Raw genomic sequence first — 10,035 nt, 5'->3', positions numbered from 1 at the left:
CACATGGGGTCTTGGCGTTGAAAGTTTCGAACAACGTCTGACGTTAGTGTAGTGTTTTCAGTTACTTCAGGCTGCAGTGATGTTATAGCTGCTGCTACGTGACGTGAGAGTGCGTCTGCGACTACATTCAACTTGCCTGGTACATATTGAAAAGTGGGATTAAAGTCCTGGATGATGATAGACCATCTAGCTAGTCTACCTGTTAGGTTGCGATTCTTGAACAAATCACATAGTGGAAGGTGGTCTGTTTGGATATGCACTGGATAACCATAGACTATATCTCTGAAATGTTTCAAGGACCAGATTACCGCTAGCGCTTCGAGATCTGTGACACTGTAGTTACGTTCAGCGGTTGTAAGGGTGCGACTAGCATACGCTATTACGCGTTTCCTTGATGCTTCATCGAGTTGCATCAAAACGGCACCAAGTCCAGTGCCTGAGGCGTCTGTGCAGAGAAGGAAGGGTGTGGTATAATCAGGGAACGCTAGAATAGGGGCATTTACAAGAGCTGTCTTTAGCTTTTGGAAAGCCTGTGACTGGTCGTTAGTCCAAACAAAGGGCACATTCTGCTTGAGTAAGTGGGTCAGGGAACGCTAGAATAGGGGCATTTACAAGAGCTGTCTTTAGCTTTTGGAAAGCCTGTGACTGGTCGTTAGTCCAAACAAAGGGCACATTCTGCTTGAGTAAGTGGGTCAGGGAACGCTAGAATAGGGGCATTTACAAGAGCTGTCTTTAGCTTTTGGAAAGCCTGTGACTGGTCGTTAGTCCAAACAAAGGGCACATTCTGCTTGAGTAAGTGGGTCAGAGGAGCGGCGATCTTCGCGTAATCCCGGATAAAGCAACGATAATAGCCACTGAGGCCCAGGAAACTTCGTACAGCGTCGGTAGTGGTAGGTTCTGGGAAGTTAATGATCGCCTTAGTTTTATCCTCATTAGTATGAATGCCTTGTGCATCTACGACATGGCCTAGGAATTTGATTTTCTTTCGCAGGAAGTCACATTTACTGAGATTGATTTTCAGGCCTGCGAGCTGGAGGCGTTCAAAGACTTGCTGGAGTTTGGTAAAATGATCAGGGATGGATTTACTCACAACAATGATATCATCTAGGTAAGCAAAAAGAGAGTGTCCCATCATACCGCTGAAGACTGAATGGATAAGTCGCATGAACACGGAAGGAGCATTTCTCAGACCAAAAGGGAGTCTCTTAAACTGAAAATGTCCGGAAGGGGTGCTAAAGGCTGTGACTGGGCGAGAGGACTCTTCCATTTCGACCTGCCAGTACCCGCTGAGGAGGTCTAAAGATGAAAAGACTACGTTATTGTCACCAAGGGATTCTAGCAAATCAGTGAGGACAGGTAGCGGGAAACGGTCTGGAACGGTGACAGAATTGACCTTACGATAGTCGACTACTGGTCTAAGGTTGCCGTCCTTCTTTGGTACTAAGAAAAGTGGGCTATTCCATGGACTGACGGAGGGTTCAATAATGTCCTGGTCTAACATGTTCTGTACCATTTGATCTGTTTGCTTTCTCTGGCTGTGAGGCAATCGATACACTGGTATGTAAATCGGCTGAGTTCCTGGGAGTAGTTCAATCGTATGTTTGACAAGGTCTGTTCTACCCATCGGTTCGCCGGGTAAGGCAACCACGTTTCTGTACGAGGTCAGAAGGTCGAGGAGTTGAGGCGTATTTTCTGGGAAATCTGTGCAAGTGAGATGTGAGAGCATATCGGGTGAATGCGTCGGCGCAGATCCCGTAGAGTTAATAGTACATACACCGATTGGCGTATCATCAGTCTGAATAGTAGGAATTGAGGAATCCTGGCACACCATTACGGCCGCTGGGTGTACTAGGAAGTCTCCAATCTTTACACCACTTTTAAGTTTTAGTGGAGCATTTGTGACATTGAGCAAGTACAGGTAGCATAAACTGTCCTCTAAGACTTTACACCACGCTGACTCATAAGTCAAGCCATTCACACAACACGTCTCAGGTAGGGTTAGTACATCCACTCCTTCTTTCGCACCGGCAACACAAACAGAGACTTTGGTGAACTCATGCGGTAACAAAATTGTGCACGTATTCGTTACTGCACGTTTCGTCTCTGCATGTTGGAGAAGATCATTCAGACTGTGTGAGGTAGGTAACTGAGACATGTCTGAGTCAGCGATAGTGTTGTCGGGAGAGGATGTAAGAGCCATGTTCGAGGGCTGAGATGATGTATCAGGGGACATTGAGGAATTTATGTCCTTGCTCGCAGTCAGTAAAGGAATGATCTCTGTATTCTCAGATGAGGATAGTGGTGGTTTGGGCTGGGTTGGACTTTTTGGTAGTGATAGGAACAGAGGTAATTGAAGGACTGATTTGATTGTAAGAACAGGACGGGGACATTCCATAGTGTAAACCGGGAATCCAGAAATGTCTATACTACCACAAGCAGGTAATAATGCAATGGAATGTTGTGCCATGGTGGAGAAACCAATAAGGGCATCTGCGGGATACTGCAAGTCATTAGTGACATGAAATTCAATGAGGATAGGGGGCAAAGCTCTGTGGAGTTTGACTTCAAGGGTGACTCTTCCCTTAACCTTAAACTCTGAGCCATTAACACCACATAGGCGAATGTCTGGTGGTTCTAGGAAACTGACGTGGCTGTGATGGCGATGAATAATTTGTAAGGAATTTTCGGAGATGAGATTTACTACGAGTATAGATCCTGTGTCCAAGAAGAATGACGTTGGTATGTCATGACTGCTTCCGAGAATGACTAAACCCGAGGATGTTATGGGACCTACATGGCGGATGGGGAGTTGGGTTTCTGGTTCTATGTGATATTGGTCCGATACGGGCGCGGCGCTTCCCCCGACTGTGGGCGGTTGAGGTAACGACATTCCTCACTGGTGTGAGTCGTGCTTGATTTGTGGTATTGCAGTGTGGACGACGTGAGCGGGAAGGCGTACGCTGTCTGGTTTGGGAGTGAGGACGTCTGTATGTACAGTCGCAACTGGATGCTCGATGTCCAGGATGACCACAATACCAGCAAAGAATCGAAGATTGTCTGTTCCGTCGGGCGCTAGATTGATCACGACCTGCGGTAGGAGAGCGATGTGTGGCAGGTCTGCCGCGTGTGGTGGGACGGGAGTGAGATTGGTTTGGGGTAGTGGAGGTGTGACAGACTGAGGAGGCCAAGGGTTGGGTGGTGCCCTGACGCGTGTAGTTCGAACCTGTTCTTTCATGAATGGCTTTAGTGACCTGAATAATTTTATCTCCTGGATTGAAACCGATTTCCAAGGCTAGCTCTCGCTGTTTAGGAGTAAGCCAGTGAAGGAATCTGAGGTAACCAATTAAGTCAGCAAAGTTGGTGAGTGAAAGCATTGGAACGCCATTCTTGTCTTCTAACCATTTCGTGCCTATCAGTAATTGGAGCATCTCGTTACTAGTTGCTTTCATGGCGGCGGCAGCTTCACGGAGCTTGGCATATTGCGTTGGGATGCGCAAGTCCTCATCTAGTTGGTGTAGGAGATTAATGAATCCCATGAGAGACGCAGTATTTGAGTGCTGGCAACAAAGGCTGATGAGTTCCGTACGAAAATCAGCAAAGGTACGAATGCTATGGAAATGTCCTGCACGGATCGCGGATCCGATGTCTGATTTACCGTGATGCAAGCGACCGAGGAGGTAAGCTACTTTGAGCGATTCCTCGGTAATTTGTCTATTATTTATTTCGGTTTCGACTTCTCTGAGGAAATCATAGACAGACCAAGTTGGGTCCTGGCCGGTAAATTTGGGATGATTGGGATCGTCGAGATAGATAGACTGTGGAGGGTTGGCCATGGCTAGAAGTGCAGAAGTGGCGGGAGGAGAGGTGTGGGAGAGAGAGAAGGCAGTGGCAGTTAAGGGCGAGGAAGATGGGGTATGAAGGGAGGCAGGAGAAGTAACGACAGTGGAAGGAGTAGAGGAAGAAGAAGGGAGAGTAGAGGCAGGAGTAGAGGAGGAAGTATCTGGATTTACGAGGGTAGGATGGGTAGGAAGTGATTCTGCGGGAAGTGAAACGGGAGTCTAAGGTACAGGGCGGTGGTACTCTTTGCCACTTCGTAAATGAGTGATTGTGTTAGAGTCGGCAGACGGGGTATGAGCAGGTGATGTTTCCGGGTCGAGAGGGCTGGTGGTAAGCGGTGGACGTGGAAAGTATGACATTTAATGCGGCAATGGAAGAGGAAAGGATGAAGATGGATACGTAGGTGGAAATGTATAAATAACAATGAGAGAATGGAATACACTAGGTGTGAAAATATGAATGAAGGTGCGGGGATGAATGGTTTAAATAAAATGCGAAGGATGAGATGGAGTATAAATAACGGAGGTGAAGATGAAAACGGGGTAATGGAAATGAGATGGAATATTTACAATAACCAATCTGTAGAGAAAATCGAGGATAATCTCTATAGAAAGGAAAGATATACTATAGTTACACAGGAGAAATGGGAGTGTCGAGAGGTATGACGTGCAGGGTGGCTGAGCGTAGCTGGGCTGGGGCGGGGCGGGGCGGGGCGGGGCGACGGGGCGGGGCGGGGCGGGGCTGGGCAGCGGGGCAGAGACAGCTGGGCGGAGAGGAGAAGAGACGCCGCGATGAATCACCGGCAGGGAGTGGTGGTCTTAGGAGGCTCCGTAATGCAGACCAGATGCGGGCGACGGCGGAGGCCGGTGGTGGGTGGTGAGGCAGATGTCGGCGCAAGGCAGGTTTAGAGCTGGTGAGTTGCAAATGCAGAGAATGGTGGTGGGCAGGCAGCGGGCAGACAGTGATAAGTGGCACCGTGGGGGCAGGAGCTATGATGAGTCCGGAACAGGTGCTGGGAACAGGTGCAACAGGTGCGTAGGTCGGCGACGGCGACACGTGCGGTCAGGAACAAGGCGTATGGGTGCGGTTGTTTGAAAGGTGAGCACTGGTGAGAAAAATGGTACACTCGAAAAGCACAGCCAAGGGATTATACCACTAGAGGCACGGAGGAGGGGCGAGGCTGCCAGATGCGAGATGTCGTGTATCTTGTTGTATCACTAAAAATCCAAGGAGGCGGTCAGAATGTGATGGTTCGAAACACCTCTGCTACCAAATGTAACTTGCAATACTTTGGTGATAGAAACTCCGTGTACAAAAAGCCAGATAAGGAGTTTATTACAAGCTCACAGTAAAATAGTCTACCCTTCTCGGCTGCCCGATATCAACTGATGCAATAACGCCGTCTTCAGGCGTGGGAAAGCATGCTGACCTAGCAAATTTAGTGGGGGCATGTATGCATTGGGGGGGGACATATATACATCGGGGGTAGACATATTGTGGAGGGGGTACACACACACAAAGAGAGAGAGAGAGAGAGAGAGAGAGAGAGAGAATGAGAGAGAGAGAATGTGAGAGAGAGAGAGAGACTGTCTCCCGAGTATCACATCTCTCTGGTATACTCATTTAAAAATAAGCTGCCACAGACACATTGCTCTGAAAACTAGCTGTCCATATTTTGGTTAGGGTGGCTAAATTTCAGATGATTCATTTAGCAGTGAGAAAAGCGTAATATCTGATGGTACTCACATATATCACCGTTCGGTGCTACATCTGGCCAGTGTACTTTCATACAGTCTCAGAATTTCCCATTAGTCTCCTAAACTCAACAATAAAGTGCGAATTCTGCATTCTGATTCAGCGAAACAATCTGTTTTTCCCTCCTTTAGCATTTCTTACATCTCGTCTTTGCATCGTTCTCCCTTGACAGATTTACCATCCATGGAGACATCACCCATCCCTGACCCAAAGACTTTGTGTAACACTGTCTCATGTTTACCTGTTTTCCTTTCTTTTCTTTCGGCTACCCATTCCTCGTTCATTCCCGTCAGTCTCCCCCTGCCATCCCTGCCGTTCCCTCCATTGGATCATGCCGAGTCTCGGAACCAAGCAATCAGCTTAGAATATTGAATCTGGCCGAGGGAGGCCAGCCTAGACAAACACATCGGGTAATAACAGTCAAGCTGCTCTCTCTTGTGGAACTATATGAGTTAGTGGTTTCACAAAGCTGGCAGTAGGTTTTGTCATGGAGTCTTAAGATTTTTCAGTTGAGTGACTTAATATTCCCATGTCTGACAGAAAAAAAGGTGGATTTCCATAAACACTAAACGGTTGTGATATTGCAGGAGATATTACAGTACTATAGAAGAGTATATTGTGATACTCAAAATGTTGCATTATTCTGAGGTTTCTGTCAGTTTTATAACCTACAATAGTAGTGGTTAATGTGTTATTTGTTTCTCTATCAACTGCTTAACACTGAATCCTGTGAGAGATGACCTTGGTAAGATCTCAGGTGTTACATTTTTCTCAGTGGACAATTCGCCTTAAACAACACATTCGTACATATCATAAGCTACTCTTCCCAGATGCACCTAATTCTTTTTCTCTGCCAGTTGCAGGTCATCCATCTAATCACTCTTCAATCAAGCACTTTCATAGTGCCTGGCGTCATTTTTCCATTGCTCTACAGAGTCCAACTGCTCGAACTGTTTTCTCATCCGCAGGATCTTTATTGCATGTTCATAGTGAAGCAGTTATTTTCTGTCTGCTCTACAGAGCCTTATTACTTCAAATTATATTTCTACCTGTATACTCCAAATCACTCACGAGGAACTAGTAAGGCACAGATCTTCCCAAGAGAGAAACAGACGGAAGTGCTTCTAATCAGAATCTTTGTTAAAAACGGTTTAGAAGTATGTATGGTAAAACGAGGGAACGAAAACATTCGGGGGTCGAATGCTAACAGGCCGCCACAAGCTACCTACAAACAAATTTGATGAAAATGTCTCGATCCATTGCTGAAATACTGGCCAAAATGCATTTTGATATATGGCGGTGGCATTCGGTCGTCTTTGATTAAATCTGCACCAAAAGTAATAGGTTTCTTCACACTAACATAGTTGCTATTTCCCGAAGTTTAGTAAGAATTGGTACACAACATTTCCAGATATTTTACTAGCACACACACACACACACACACACACACACACACACACACACACACACTATATCTCCTCGCCTCACAAAAGGCGCGAGGTAATATTTGAAATCATTTTAGGACTAATTCTGGTCTTATTTGCAGTAACTGTGAGCGCTTGGATTCCGCTGAGTTTCATGCTGTGGATAGGGACTGCACAGTTTTACTGTGTATGTCCTGTATGATACCTTCTATATCTCCCTCCTCAAAACGCCCTTTATAAATCCAATCTATTTTTCGACTGTCCTGTTCCTCTTAAAAGGTAATTTTCTAGTGATTTTGCCGTCACAGCCCTCCCTTATCTCTTGTGCCTTTCCAGAACAGTCTAAATTCCACTGTCATAGGTTATTTATCATATTTTGCTAGGTTACTGGACCGTAGAACAAAAGACATCTTCCAATTACCCACTCTGAATTATGGACGACCACAATTATTCACTCAAGGGTTTGCATTCTCTAACATATTTACGTATAACTCTGTTGTAATACATGAATCTGTCTTACAGGAAATGACACGGCGAATTTCTGCAATATCCATGTTTGTTCGTCTGCTGTCTGTCTGTCCATCTAGCTATCCATCTATATGTTTGTCTCTCTCTCTCTCTCTCTCTCTCTCTCTCTCTCTCTCTCTCTCTCTCTCTCTCTCTCTCTCTCTCTCTCTCTCTCTATATATATATATATATATATATATATATATATATATATATATATATATACACAGTATATACCACTGCACCAGTCGAACAGGGCGGTACTCTCAAGGTGGATGGAAAGCTGATGTCAGGGAGAGCTGGAGTTCCCTTTTCATCCGCCCACAAAATTAGCTTCTGACCATCTTCCTTTGCTGAACTTTTTCTGTGTTTCAGTAACACAGGGGGTAGGCGAGCATAATCTCCAGTATAAGTTCCTCTAGCTGTTAAGACCAAACTAAATGCACATTACACTCCACACATCCTATTCAAAATCATAAAAAAAAAAGAAAAAAGTCAGCTGTACACCCGGCCTCGAAGTCCGCGGTGAGGGGGGGGGGGGATGCACCATAAAGGCCCCCACCCACTCCCTGCGACGGCCGAGAGAGATGCTTGGAACCACTGTCTGACTCACTTCTTCATTCCTGCACCATTCGTAGCCTTTTCTCTAATTTTCTCGCTGTGGCGCACCACCTCTCTTCCTCTAAACATCACCTCCTCATCACCGAGACTTAGTTGTCTGAGGCTAATGACAGGAAGTCATTCTCTGTATCCTTCTTCTTTCTCTGTATTCATGCCAAAGCCCAAGGTGGCGGTTGTGTAAACGTACAAAACAGCATATCTTGTTCTCATGTTCCTGAACTTGAAACTTCTGAATTCTCTACTCTCTGACTTCTGCTACCCTTTCAGTCTCTGATGAAGTATGTCTGTGTTGCGTACTTATCCCATGATTCTACAGACTATGTAAAATTCTTTGACTATCTTACTTCTAAGATGGAACGCATTATGTCAGTTTCTCCTTTTTCTTAAAACGCCATTCTTGGTGATTTCAGTGATCACCACCACCTTTAGCTTTCCTCTCTTTTCGCGATCCACCTGGTATACACGTTTATATCTTTTCTATCCTTACTGACCCAGAGCAGCTTGTACAGCACCCTACCTGTATCCCTGACCGCCTTGAGGATAGTTCCCACATACCTGACTTTTTCCATACAAATAATCTTTCTGCTTATGCTGTTAACCTTTCCTCTCCGTTGGGCTCCTCGATCACAACCTTATCCCCTTAGCCTGTCCTATCATTGCACTAAAACCTGTGGATCCTCCCAAGTAGTGGTGGCAGTGGGACTTTGGAGCTGCTGATTGAGAGGCCCTCAGGCAGTACTTCCTTGTTTTTTTTTTTATGGAATGATTTTTGTTTTCATGGCCGAGAATCATCTGAGTATGGCTCGTACATTACGGAGGTTATTTTCTCGGGAATTGAAACATACATTCCTTTTTCCTTTTTTTTTAATGCAAGAAAGAAGGAACCAAAGGCTAGGACTCGCAAATCGTTCCTTCCAAGAAAAAGAAAAAAACATACAAAAGAGAGCCAAATTCAAGATCCGTTCATTTCATTTTGAGATGCCTGGTCACACTGCGTTTGAAAGACTATAGATCATAGGAAGTAGGAAATACAGACAGAGGGAGACAGTTCCAGAGTTGACCAGTTGCATAAACGAAAGACTGAGAGTAACGGTTAACTCTTTCATTAGAGAGTTGAACAGAAAAGAGATGAGAGTTTGTTGCCAGGAGTAGAGGTGGAGGGATGCAAGCAGACAGTTCAGAGGAGCAGTGATCATTGAAGTAGCGATAGAAAAGAGATAAAGATGCAACAGTGCGGCGAAGACACAGAGGCCGAGGGGAACGAGTAAGAGGAGTAGGGTTAATGAGTTGAAAAGCCTTTGACTCCACCTCACTGAGAAGAGCTGTATATGGGGAGCCTCCCCACACATGAGTGTTGCACTCCACACAGGGGCGAACAAAACCCGTGTATAAAATCAACAATTGTGCAGGGATAAAGAGGGTATGGAGTCGGCTTAGCACACCCAATCTCTTGGAAGCAGATTACAAGAGATGCAATATAATCTTACTCTGTGACTAACGAAAAAAAAAAAATGGTTTGATAACGCCTGTTTTAATGCTGTCCACAACAAGGAGGAGGCCTACAAAAGTTACTTGAGCCAACCCACCCCCGAATCTCCTCTCTCTTATGTTTCTGCCCGGAATCGTCTTGCTTCTGTTCGTTGCTTTGCTAAAAATAATGTCATTTGTAAAACATGCTCTGAACAATCTAACTCAAATTCTTCCTGTTCCTTCTGGCACCTTGCCAAAAACCTTTCTTACAACATTAGTGCTTCATCCTTTCTTTCTCTTTTCTTCTCTAATGACTGTATAGCTGTTTCTTCTACTGATAAATCAGAACTCTTCGCTCAGACTTTCTCCTCCAATTCCACCTTAAACGATTTCCGTGCTGTTCCACCATCACATTCCCCCT

Source organism: Coenobita brevimanus, chromosome 55 (genome assembly GCF_032717465.1).
Source record: "Coenobita brevimanus isolate Jiangsu-jjx chromosome 55, ASM3271746v2, whole genome shotgun sequence".
Lineage (NCBI taxonomy): Eukaryota > Metazoa > Arthropoda > Malacostraca > Decapoda > Coenobitidae > Coenobita > Coenobita brevimanus.
Note: the sequence above shows the minus strand (reverse complement) of the source record.